This window comes from Camelus bactrianus, chromosome 19 (genome assembly GCF_048773025.1).
Source record: "Camelus bactrianus isolate YW-2024 breed Bactrian camel chromosome 19, ASM4877302v1, whole genome shotgun sequence".
NCBI classification, from domain to species: Eukaryota; Metazoa; Chordata; class Mammalia; order Artiodactyla; family Camelidae; genus Camelus; species Camelus bactrianus.
Window position 1 is genome coordinate 26083715 of NC_133557.1, and position 11959 is coordinate 26095673.

An 11959-nucleotide genomic window follows, 5' to 3' on the forward strand; every position below is an offset into this window, starting at 1 on the left:
TTCTTTCTCTGCCTGACTTACTTCACTTAGAATGATAATCTCCAGGTCCATCCATGTTGCTGCAAATGACATTATTTCATTCTTTTTATGGCCGAGTAGTGCTCCATTGTATAAATATACCACAGCTTCCTTATCCAGTCCTCTGTTGATAGACATTTAGGTTGTTTCAATGTCTTGGCTATTGTACATAGTGCTGCTATGAACATTGGGGTGCATGTGTCTTTTCAAATTAGAGTTCCCTCCAGATACATGCCCAGGAGTGGGATTGCGGGATCATATGGTAAGCCTATCTTTAGGGCAGTGATGAATCGCAAATACTCTTTGAATGATGACACCCATTGGCTGGCTGCCACCCTCTTTGTAAAGACGGAGCATTCCTTTTATCTTTGCCAGTATTTCTCTTTCCTGGGTGATCATATCATTTGCTCCTCTTTAGCAGATTGTAATGGTCAGTTTTATGTGTCAACTTGACCAGATCATGGGTTGCCTGTAAACTGGTTAAATGTAATCTCTGGGAATGTCTGTGAAGGTGTTTCCAGATGAAATTAGCGTTGGAATCAGTGGACCCCGTCAAACAGTGTGCCCTTCCCTGTATGGTGGCATCACCCCACCCAGGAGGGCCTGAAAGGAACAAAAAGGGCAAGGAGGGAAGGGGTCAGCCCTTCCTCACTCATTGTTTGAGCTGGAACATTGATTTTCCTGCCCTTGGTGCTCCTGTTTCTCAGGCCTGTGGACTTGGACTGGAACAACAGCACGGGCTCTTGGGGCACCAGCCTGCAGACAGCCAACTGCAACTTTTCAGCCCCCTCGTTGCATGAGCCCATTCCCTAATAATGTCTCCCTACACCTGTACATCCTATTGACTCTGTTTTCCTGGAGAATCCTGATTAGTAGGATGATTAAATAACCCAATAGCCTAGTCATTACTTTTATTCAAAATTACCTCTTGCTTTTACTGGTGTGACTTATATTTTGACAGAACCTACCCGAGTTCCAAGGTCACGATGCGTCAAATATCATAAGAGGTTACCTGCTCTGTTGGAAATGTACCTAGTGCGACTGTCCCATGTGTCTTCACAGACATACGTGCCATTTGTGGAACTGTGAAAGTTAAACTTCAGTGTCTGTACATACAGTTTTCTTGGAACACAGACACGTCATCCATTTTTTGTGTACGGCTGCTTTCACGCTACGGTATCAGAGCTGAGTCATTGTGAGGCAGCCCACGTGGCCCCCGAAGCTTAAAATATTTGCTGTTTGGTGCTTTACCAAGAAGTCTGTTGACCAATGTCCCCCCACCCCCATGGCAATGAGACGCACTCACCCTGCTGGCCTCTGGAACTCAGCAATGGCCATTTTCCCGTCTCTAAAACACAGCAAGCCGTGCACTGCCTCAAGACCACCCCTCTGCTGAGCTGTCTTCTCTCCCAGCCATCTTGCCATTTTGTGTCTGATCATATTCATCCTTCAGACAATTTCACCTACATTGAGAAGCCTTCTCTAGCTGCCTGTCTGAAAGTGTTTCCATTATTCTTAACCACTGTTTCCCTGTTCTTTTCAAACCTGGTCTTGCCCATGGTTTGCAATGATCGACTGCCTCCTTAGTTAAGGTTGCTGCCCCTTTTTACTCTGTGGACTCCCTGTCTGTATCTTACCAGGGTGGGTAAGCATGTGAGCTCTGAACCCAGACAGCCTAGGCTTGAGTCCTAGCTTTGTCAGTTACAAGTCGTGGAAGCTTGGGTGAGTCACTGATCCCCTTGGCTCAATTTTCTCACCTGCAAAATGGGGATAATCATAGTACCTAATATTGAACCTAGTACCACATTAAGTTTTGAGGATTCAGATAGTTGATGTAGATGAAGCACTAAGAACAGTGCCTGGCCTCTGGTAAGTGCTTGATAAGGCTTAGCTATTAATATTCAGTGCTGTGTCTTCAAGGTCAAGCACAAGAGTACAACTAGCATCTCCTTGAACACATTTTTGGAATGAAGCGTTTGTGGAGTGAGCGCTTAATCTGGTGCTAAGTAAATAAATGAGTGCCTCAAGCCACTTAATCTTCAATCGTATGTTGCTGCGTTTAATCACGAGCCCCTAGCAGCACTGTTTACAACAGCCAAGACATGGAAGCAACCTACATGCCCTACACGCCCACCTACAGACGACTGGATACAGAAGCCGTGGCATACAGACACGACGCACTACTACTCAGCCGTAGAGAAGAATGCAGCCGTGCCGGGTGCAGCAACGCGGATGGACCTGGAGGTCGTCATACTAAGTGAAGTCAGTCAGACAGAGAGAGACAGATACCATATGATACCAGTTATATGTGGAACCTAAGAACATGATACAGATGAACTTTCTTAACACGGAAAGACTCACAGACAGAAAACAAACTTACGGTTCCCAAAGGGAAAAAGGGAAGAGGGATAAATTAGAAGTTTAAGATTAGCAGATATAAACTACTATATATAAAATAAATAAGGCCCTAATGTAGAACACAGGAAGCTATATTCAGTATCTTGTAGTAACCTATAAATGAAAAGGAACCTGAAAAAGAATGTATATATATAACTGAGTCACTATGCTGTACACCAGAAACTAACAACATTGTAAATCAACTATACTTTGATTTTAAAAAAATATAAATCAACTAGACTTCAATAAAAAAAAACTTAAAAAATATTATAGGCCTCAAGTTTGATTTAGTCCATGAAAGGCTATAATTAATCTTGATGTACATAACAGAGTCAAATCAGTAAGGCAGGCGTTCAAAGCACCTTTTAAAAATTGTTTTGTTTTGGTAATTTAGTATCTTGTCTTGGTATGCCCACAGACAGATTAAGACCCGTAAATGTTCTGGGGCCTACACCAGTCAGCTATTGCCATAATAATGTCACGTAACAAATCACCCAAAGCTCAGGAGCTTAAAATAGTAATTATTTAATCTCACAAAAGCATCTGCAACTTGGCTGGTTTTCAGATGATCTAGGCTGGGCTGGGCTTCAAGGTGTGGGTTGCAGCCAGGTCTGCTCTAGGTGTCTCTCATCCTCCTCAGATGAACAGGCATAAGCTTCCCAGGGCAACGTGGGACCCGCAAAAAGGGGAGACCCACGGTGCGAACGCCTTTCAAGGCTTTGCTTGCGCCCTGCAGGCTGACAGCCTATTAGCCAACAAAGTCACATGACCGAGCCCGGACTCAGTGGGGCAGGGAAGTATGTCCCATCCAAAGCAGGAGTGGGAGGGGAGTATTTCCTGCATCACACACACCATCCAGGACCTGTACGCAAATAAAAATAAAAAACTAAAATGAAAAATAAAATTGTTTTTCAGAGGCAAAAGCATATACATGTTGAAATCTAAAATAGCTTTTCTGGTCCTTCAAGTGTGTGTCTAGCTTTCATTTGGGGTTGGCCAGCACTGATGACTACTGTCTGTATCCTGGTGCCTTGCACACAGTAAGTAAGTGATAAAGTCTGTTGAAGGCAGTTGTTGAATTCTGTAAGTGTACGGAGATGGCATCAGGGCACATTAGCTCTATTTGCTTTACGGAAATCCAGAGGCACTGAAGGTACCGCACGTTTCTACATCAGAGCTTCAAAAGGAGTCCTGGGGTGTGGAGGTGCACACAGCTTCTAACACTCCGTGCATACCTGGGAGGCCTCCACGCAAGTCGCCGCCTCTGGGTTTTCTGTTTTGACTCCCCTGCAGTGGAAACGAACTCACTTTCTCATCTGATGTTGCTCAAGGGAAATGCATGCCTGGAAAATAATCAACGGGGAGGAGAGGGTAGACAAGCAAATAAACAGTCCGATGAATATAAGATAAAACGCAAACTAAAGCCAGCCTTCAGAACCTCGCGTTTTCCTTTCATCCACTGTTTATTTGATAATTGCACAGTCAATTACAACGTGCATAACTGATTTTACAGACCCATTAGTCTATAAATATCTACAGCATATATGTATTTGTAGATAAGGAGGGTGGAGACAATCATGACTGAACAAACATGTTCTGACACAGAAATAACTTTGCAAACACTATCCACTTCAGATTCTACCAATGCTAGTTTCTCCTGGCCCAGAACTCAGTGTTATGAATTTTGGTAATCGTAACTGCCTTTAAGTGAGAGCACAGCATATGCCTCGCATCAGGGTGAGAAATATCTATGTATGTATGATTTTTAAACCAGATTACAGTCCTGCCATATTAAAACATCCCCATTGTACAGAAGGGAACACAGAGACTCAGTAAGTAGCCTGAGCCTGTATTTGAACTCTAACACACTTCACTAGAAAATAGGGCTGTTTTGAAAGCTGGCCACTTACCTGTGTACAGACAGGGCCACCCGAGGACCAAGGAGGCACACAGATATCCGGATGACTGTCACATCTTATATCTTGCAACAGGATTAACGTAACAGAACAGCCGGTGTGGGAAGCCACCCTGCAAATCTCTCTCTGTTTCTCTCCACCATTCTGTTTTCCTTCAGTTGTGGAGTGCAGAGCTGCTTTTATTAGCTGACTAGACTAGGCGTGGTAAACATGTCACCTGGATTATCAGGTGCCTCTGGTTTGGAAATGTTCACTCTCAGAGCCATCAGTGAAACCCAGAGATGACATCTGACAAGCTGGTGATAAAGCTTCAAGGAGCTCCCACTGGAAGAAGGGCTTAATTACGTGTGATTTTTCAAGCAGTATCTGTAGATTACACAGATAAGATGTCTCCTTTCTGTCTGGTGTGTACTTTGGACTGGTAAGCTTATTGAATCATGACTGTTAGGTCTCCTTGGCTGTGAATTCGGGCACCAGATACCTCCAAATCAGGTTTAGCCATTGTCCACGCAAAGCTCCTTATTGCTCTTTTGGTTGAAATTTGTAGGAAAGAACACTTAGGTAACTGCAATGTTAAGGGAGCAATTTGGTTTGAAAAAAATCTCAAAAAGAGCCTTAAGAAAAAGTCCAAAACAACCTTCTAGGGCACTTCCTGCTTTTTTGAAAAAGTTTAGGAGTACAAATAAAATAAGTTGTTTTTTTAAAAAAATATGAAAACAAATATATGCGTGTATATGCATAACTGGGACATTGTGCTGTACACCAGAAATTGACACATTGTAACCGACTGAACTTCAATCAAAAAAAAAAAAAAAAAGAACCATGAGTTTCTGCCTTTCCAGTTAGAAGCAATCTTTAAAAGGCATCCAAAAAAAAAAAAATTGGCTCTGTTTTCTGAATTGCTAGTTGGGAGAACAAAAGAAGCAAGGGAAAGTTTGACTTGACTTCCTCTGCAATTTGTTTATATCATCGGAGCAGAAAAGAATCTCAGGGCTCAGCTCGCCACTTCCTGAATGAAGAGAGAGAGAGAGAAATAAATGCCCAGTGTTGGATTCGTTGAAGAGTGCAAAGCGAATAGCAGAAATCCCAACCAACCCACTGGAGGGGCCCAGAGGGCAAAGGAAGGACATGTGTCCATTCAGCTACAATCTGACGAGATAACTGCAGAGCCCCAGTCACTCACAGCAAACGTCCTCACATACTCCCCCAGCCCCGCCCAGTGGCCACACAGAGGCCAGCTGGGTGGAAGGTGCAGTCTTTCCTGGCTTGTTCCTATAGAGTCGGTTTCATCCAAGACGGTGTTGTCAGTCAGGCCAAAGACAGCAGAGGGGGTAATGGAATAGCATTGAAATGACCCGTGTTTACTTGAAAATCATGTCCAAGTCAGATGTAACTGCCATGATAAGGTTCTATTTACCTCTCCAGTTAGTAGCCAGGAAACAGCCAAACCAGTTAGGTAGGAAATTTTCTTTTTTGGGGCAGGTATGGACTGAATCACTGGCAGCAAACTTCAGGGATTTCTAGGAGAGTGCATTTCTTTTCTCTCTCGCTTCTCCTGGGCAGAGCGCCTGTAATTCCTCCCCTCCACACACACACTTTTTAAAAAGAACCAATTTGAGGCTGGCTGAGCTCATTCGATTATCGCTGTTAGCTTCCTGCCACTTGTCTTTGTGGGGCTGGAGCGAGGCCTAAGGATTCAGATGAAAAACATCAGGCTGCTCTTCTCTTCGCGAAATCGCCCCAGTGCGGGTTTTCCAGCTTGCCTTTTCCTCGCTCTGTTCGGGTGAGGTCTGCCATGGCTGGCCTATTAAACAGAAATTTGAAATCAGTGGGTGAAAGGGCTCAGAAAGAGGAAAAATACAGTTGAGCAGTGAATGTACTTGGCTGAGTACCCTATGGGGGACCGATTTCATTGGCCTTTGGAAACGGGAGGGGATTGCAACATGCAGATAGGAGAGGGAGATAGAACGCAGATGGAAGGCAGAGGCAGGATGGGGCGACGCAGAGGTTTTCCTTTCCTCTGAAAGGGTGGGTCCTTGTTACCAAAGTACATTTCTTGGGGCAGCTCAGAAGCCCAGAGAAAATGCCATGTAATAAGGCTGGAGACTGTTTGAATAATGAATAATGTAACCTGCAGTGATTTCAAACCACAGTTTATTGGAAGTTTTTCTCCCAGTTCAGAGGACAGGTTTCCATCAGTTCTCTCGTCTAATTCCTGCTTCCTGCCAAGCTGCTGCTGTGGGTGTTTTCAAAAAAAAAAACCGGCGGCATCATTTGAGAGCTTCAAAAACCTCAGCGTTCAAATTAGCCTTCTTTTGAATCCCTCTGGACAGTTGGTTAAATTTGGGTCCAAAGTGCTGTCCTTAAGTGGAGCTGATCTTCGGGTGAGGCAACTTAATTGTCTGAGGGTTAAGAAACTGAAAAATAATGTTTTAACAGCACCATTGCTAGAAAATTGGAAACTGCATTCTTCTAGGCTGTCCTGTTCAAGTCTGTTTTATTGACATCTGAACATTTCCGAGTACAAAGGGCTATTATGTAAAAAGGACACTTGGATATCCTTCTTAAAGGTTCCCTTGTATTTCATAGAATGTTTACAAGGTTACTAAGCTTGCTTTCTCATCTTGGTGTATTTTAAATGGCTCAGCTATCACTCCCACGTTTATTTGAGAATCATTGAAACTGCTTGAATGGACCGGGAGATATCCTTTGTTCCCCATTGATTTGAAAACAAAAGACTCAGGGGAAAAAAAAGTTTCCTTTGCTGTTGAATGCCATATGCAGATGAACGTATTGTTGATTAAATTAAACCAAGGCTCTGAAGACTTTTTCAAGTCTTAGAACAGAAAGAATGCTCTTGTAGTTATGGTACGAGTGAGATTTGCCCTCCAGTTCTGGTTTATCCTTTGGGCTTAGGTCTAACATGGGGTTATTTAAGTCACACACCCAAGTCTGCAGGAATAATGTAATCAATAGAGGAGAATCAGCGTTGAAAAAGACAAAGTTGTTACGTTGTTTCTTGGGCGGGAAATGCCAGGTGGATCGAAGTCGGCAGCGTCCTCCACTCATTTTCCAATTTCTCTAGACCCCAGGCTCTCATTCCGGCACTGCTGACATTTGGACTGGATCACTCCCTGTTGTGGGGGCCTGTCCTGCACATTGCAGAGTGTTTCCCAGCTCCCCTGGCCCAGACCCACGAGGCCAGCAGCTCCCCCTCCACAGCCGTGACGGGCAGACTCGTCACCCACAACTGCCAACTGTCCCTTACAAGCGAGGGGGCGAGCGTGGGTGGGTTTGGATCACCTCTGGTTGAGAACCACTGTTCTAGACCCACCCACCCAATCCTGTTTAAAGAAGGAAGAGAAGATTAACCTGGTGCCCAGCCAGCGACTGTGAAGGATCACTGGTTACAAAGCAGTGATTTTAATCAAAATTCATACAGTTAGAACTGAGTATGAGAGAAAGGGAAAGAGAATGCATCAAAGGACTTAGAATCCTTAGGATCCAGCCCTTCATTTACAGCTGAGGACCGGAGCAGGAAGTGCATGCTGAGGGACGCAATTGGCCAGTGAGCTAGTAAGCTTGGGACTATTTTTCTCTCGTTATTGTAAGAAGCTCATGGGTTCACTTACCTGTCAGCATGCCCCTCCCGCTGGTAAGCATTTCAGAGCCGACCGGAAACAACGCGTCTCAGGATCCTTTTCCTTAAGACCTTGAAGTAATACTCACTCATTTAATTTTCAGTAGATAAAAATGGGCACATACTGTAATAATAAAACACATATTTTATGAGATTAGAATAATAAATAAAAACGTAATGACTGTGAATGAATACGGATAAAGAAGTTTAAAACATGTTTTTTATATATAAAGATGTATCTATTCTTCTAGGACGTATAGTTCACATTGACAATTTTTAACTGTTGAAAAAAAAAAGCAATGCTCAGAACCACGTAACCTGAGTCCTACATATACGAAAATAATAAAGCTATCAGTGCTCATTTTTACTGTTTTTTAAAAGTTTTAAATTGTTTTTAAATGTATTGAACAGTGTGATAAGTGAACAGAATAAACAGCACAATGGTGGTACTCCTGGCTAAGATGGACAGGTTTCCAGCTCTCCCGCTTCAGGGCCTTTCCTGGTCCTTTTGGCAGAAAATCATCTTCCTTCATGTATCTGCTTGAGTCATTCCTTCCTTCCCTCCACCCAGGTCGCTGCCAAACGACACCTCCTCACTTGGGTCTCCCAACCTGCCTTTAGTGATGCAACTACAGAATGTATTCTGTATAAAGAACAAAAAGTACCATCCAGCTCCCCTGCTTACTTGGCACCCAGCTTGACTTTAATTTTTTTTTATAGCACTTATATACTTGCATAGAACATACATTATATACTTGGTTTACTTATGTATTGCCTGCTTCTGCCAACTCGAATCTAGTCTGATTCCCCGAGGGCTTTGTTTTATCTACTAGGGCTCAGAACAGTGCCCGGTACACAGCAGGTGCTCAGTAAATACCGATTGAATGACAGTGTTATTGTCCAGGCAAACGTTGTAGGCACGAGCAGGCTGGTAACAGTTTGGTGTGAGTTGATGAATTCTTGCACCCTCGTAAATGACCTTTGTCTTTTCAAGTGTAATATTATATTTAATATTTAATTGGTTTGGCATGACAGGTTAAATATTTCAAGCAGTTAGTCATTTATTTTAAATAACAGGTTTTGTTTTTCAATAGAGAAAAGTCTAATGAAGAAAATAAAAATGGACCCTCACCCCATCAATCAGGGAAGCCCTACTGACATTTAAACAAGAACACAGATAATAAAAATACATGCTTATAGTTAGAAACTTCGAATTATATAGAAAAGTTACAGAATAAAAAGTAGAAGGCATTCCCTTATCTGTTTTTCTGGTTCCTATCACAAAAAGAAACCCTTGAAACCAATTTCTTTTCTTTCTTTTTTTTTTTTTTTTTTTTTTGCAGGAGGAGTTTAATTAGGTTTACTTATTTATTTACTTTTTTCATGGAGGTACTGGGGCTTGAACCCACAACCTCATGCATGCTAGGCATGCACTCTACCACCTGAGCTATACCCTCTCCTTGAAACCAATTTCTTGTGAATTGTTCCAGAAAATTTTTCTATGCCAGAAAATTTTTCTATGCCTATAGACATAAATTTACTAGCAAAATATACATTCTCTTAAATTGCTTTAAACACACACACATACCAGAATAGTTTCTTCCCTACCACTTGCTATTTGTACTTAGATATTTATTTGCTCAACTATATGTTGAACGTCTGTCTCTCTTCCACCCGACCCTGCCTGCCTATCCACCATCCAGTCCCCAGGGCCTCACACACACAGCAAGCCTCATGCCCTATTATTACTGGTTGAGCAATTGGTTAAACTGGTACACACTCTCCAACAGCAGGCACTATGCTTTTATTCATGTACTTTAGCCAAGACAGTCTTCTTACACCACTAGTGAAGTTCTCTAAGATTCATATTTAATGAACATTTATAGATTTTTAAAAATTGTTAGCAGTCTAGGTGTTTTCACATGAAATATCTCCTGTGATCCTCGGGCAAATCTCCTGAAGTGATTATTTTCATTCCTGTTTTTCAAAGGAGAAAACAGACTCAGAGATGTCAAAACTGAATTACAGATGAAGATTATAATATTAGGAAAAAGTTCTAGGCTCCGTGCCCCATTTATATTTCTAAGTATCTTCTTTTTTACCAATCTCAACAGTCAGAATGTTATCAACTTTTGAGCTGAACTCTAAATAACACGTATTTCTGTATAGTTTGTCATGTCACAAAGATGTATTTCGTCTCTCTAATTAGCTCAGCAGATGCAACAAAGATCTGAGGGCTAAATACTAACAAAACAAACAAACAGAAAATTCCTCTAACACGAGAGAAACTTCTTGACAGTGTAAAAACTAACCCACCTGGCTTCTAAGAAGCAGGCCTGAGCAGCTCAATCAAAATACAGGAAGTAAGTTGTAAATGGCAGAATGAATAAAACAACTATTTTGGGGAGTGAAACAGAATCTGCTCTCTGCTCCTTAGATGTCACCTTTCAAAGTGAGGAGGGAGCACATGGGGTCAAACCGTTCACCCAGTGGCTCCATTTTCAAAAAGAAACAGCCTATATACAACTGGGTAAATAAACTAAAAACCATTGAATGACACGCTTGAAATGGGTGAATTTTATGGCATGTAAATTATATCTCAATTAAGGTATGAAAACAGAAAGAAGGAGCCAAATTAACAGCGAAGAGTTGTTTTATTTTGCTAGCAGTCAGCCAGTACAGATTTAGGTTTTGTGTGTGTGTGTGGTTGTGTGGTTGTGTGTGTGTGTGTGTGTGTGTGTAAAATGTGGTCTGTGAGGCAGGAGCATACCAGGATGTGGGAGGCTCAAAGGTCTGTGTGCAGAGCCAAAGGGGCCAGAACAGTTCTCTAATAAAAAGACCCTGGGACTGGGGTCTCCTGAGAAGTGAAAATAAACGAAAAGATGAACCTTTTGTTCTGGCCCTGTCACCACGTCTTCCGACGACGGCGAAACCGCAGAGCGTAAAGCTCGCCTCCCACTTGCCGCTTGCCTGTTGATTCCGTTCCCTCCTAATAGCAGCCTTGTTCCATCTGCTGGGATTCAGAGATTTATGGAGACAGAGTGAGAGGGGAATTATTTCCAAAAGAAATAATCAGAGGAATAGGGAGAGGGGAGGAGGGGGAGAGAGAGAGACGGAGGGAGGGAAGAGAGAGAAACAAACAGAGAGAGGAGAAATTAACTTCCAAGACAGAATAAAATTGGCTATAATGTCATTAAAATATTAAAATGAACACTGCAAGAACTATAAACTGACAACGATGCCTTAAGAAGAACCATCTGTTGGGTCTGGACCAGGAAAATGAAACTCGAGGGGAAGGGGGTGGGCGGGGCGGGAGGAGGACCTGCTTACTGCAAGGAGCAGGCTTTGCACTTAAACCTCGTGGTGTGATCTGATGCCCCTCTGACTTACGGAGGGAGGAGGAAGGCTCCCCGCCCCCTCGCCAGCCTGGGGTCAGGCGAGCCCTCACTCACACTGCTCATTAGCGCCTCCTGTGGGGAGAAGGAGGCAAGGACACACAAACCTCAAAATTACTAATGAAAAAAAACCCAACAAAACCTTATTTAGTCTTAAAAAAAAAAAAAAAACCGATGAGGTAATTTTCTGAGAATTACCTAAGCAAGTGCCTCACGCGTACCTCTGATTATCATCTCTTAATCGTAGGTTTTAAAATGTCGATAAAACGGATCACGCCAGGCTAGGACAGTGGTTACCTGGGCGAAAGAAGAATGACTGGGAGGGGGCACATAGGGACTTTCGGGGTGCCGATTACCTGGATTTGTCACTTTAGGAAAATTCATCAAGCTGGATATTTCCCATCTGTCTGCTATTCTGTATGTATATTTTATTAACATTTAAAAAATGACAATATGAGTTCCCTGTTGCTAGTTCCTCATTCATTTCAAACTGAATGTGACCAAAGAGGACCTGGATTCTTCTCTTGCTGTGTCTCCCCTCACTTAGCCCACAGTAGCCTTCAACAAGGGACTCCCTCCAAGACTTCAGCAGC

General features: G+C 42.8%; 2 long non-coding RNA genes across 6 annotated transcripts in view; one reads left to right on the plus strand and one right to left on the minus strand.

Annotated features, from left to right (window-relative positions):
- Positions 1–1510, plus strand: part of LOC123617923 (uncharacterized) — an 18740-nt gene extending 17230 nt beyond the window's left edge. For all 3 annotated transcript variants that reach the window (XR_012500672.1, XR_012500673.1, XR_006726219.2), the window contains one exon: positions 980–1510. This is a non-coding gene — a long non-coding RNA (uncharacterized LOC123617923). The remainder of the gene's footprint in view (positions 1–979) is intronic.
- Positions 1–11245, minus strand: part of LOC123617922 (uncharacterized) — a 16330-nt gene extending 5085 nt beyond the window's left edge. For 2 of the 3 annotated variants that reach the window (XR_006726218.2, XR_006726217.2), the window contains exons 1-5: positions 10288–11245; positions 7964–8043; positions 4326–6135; positions 3651–3758; positions 2951–3277 (exon numbers count right to left, since the gene is read on the minus strand). This is a non-coding gene — a long non-coding RNA (uncharacterized LOC123617922). The remainder of the gene's footprint in view (positions 1–2950; positions 3278–3650; positions 3759–4325; positions 6136–7963; positions 8044–10287) is intronic. The other variant, XR_006726213.2, reaches the window with a different exon arrangement.
- Positions 11246–11959: the final 714 nt, after the last annotated feature.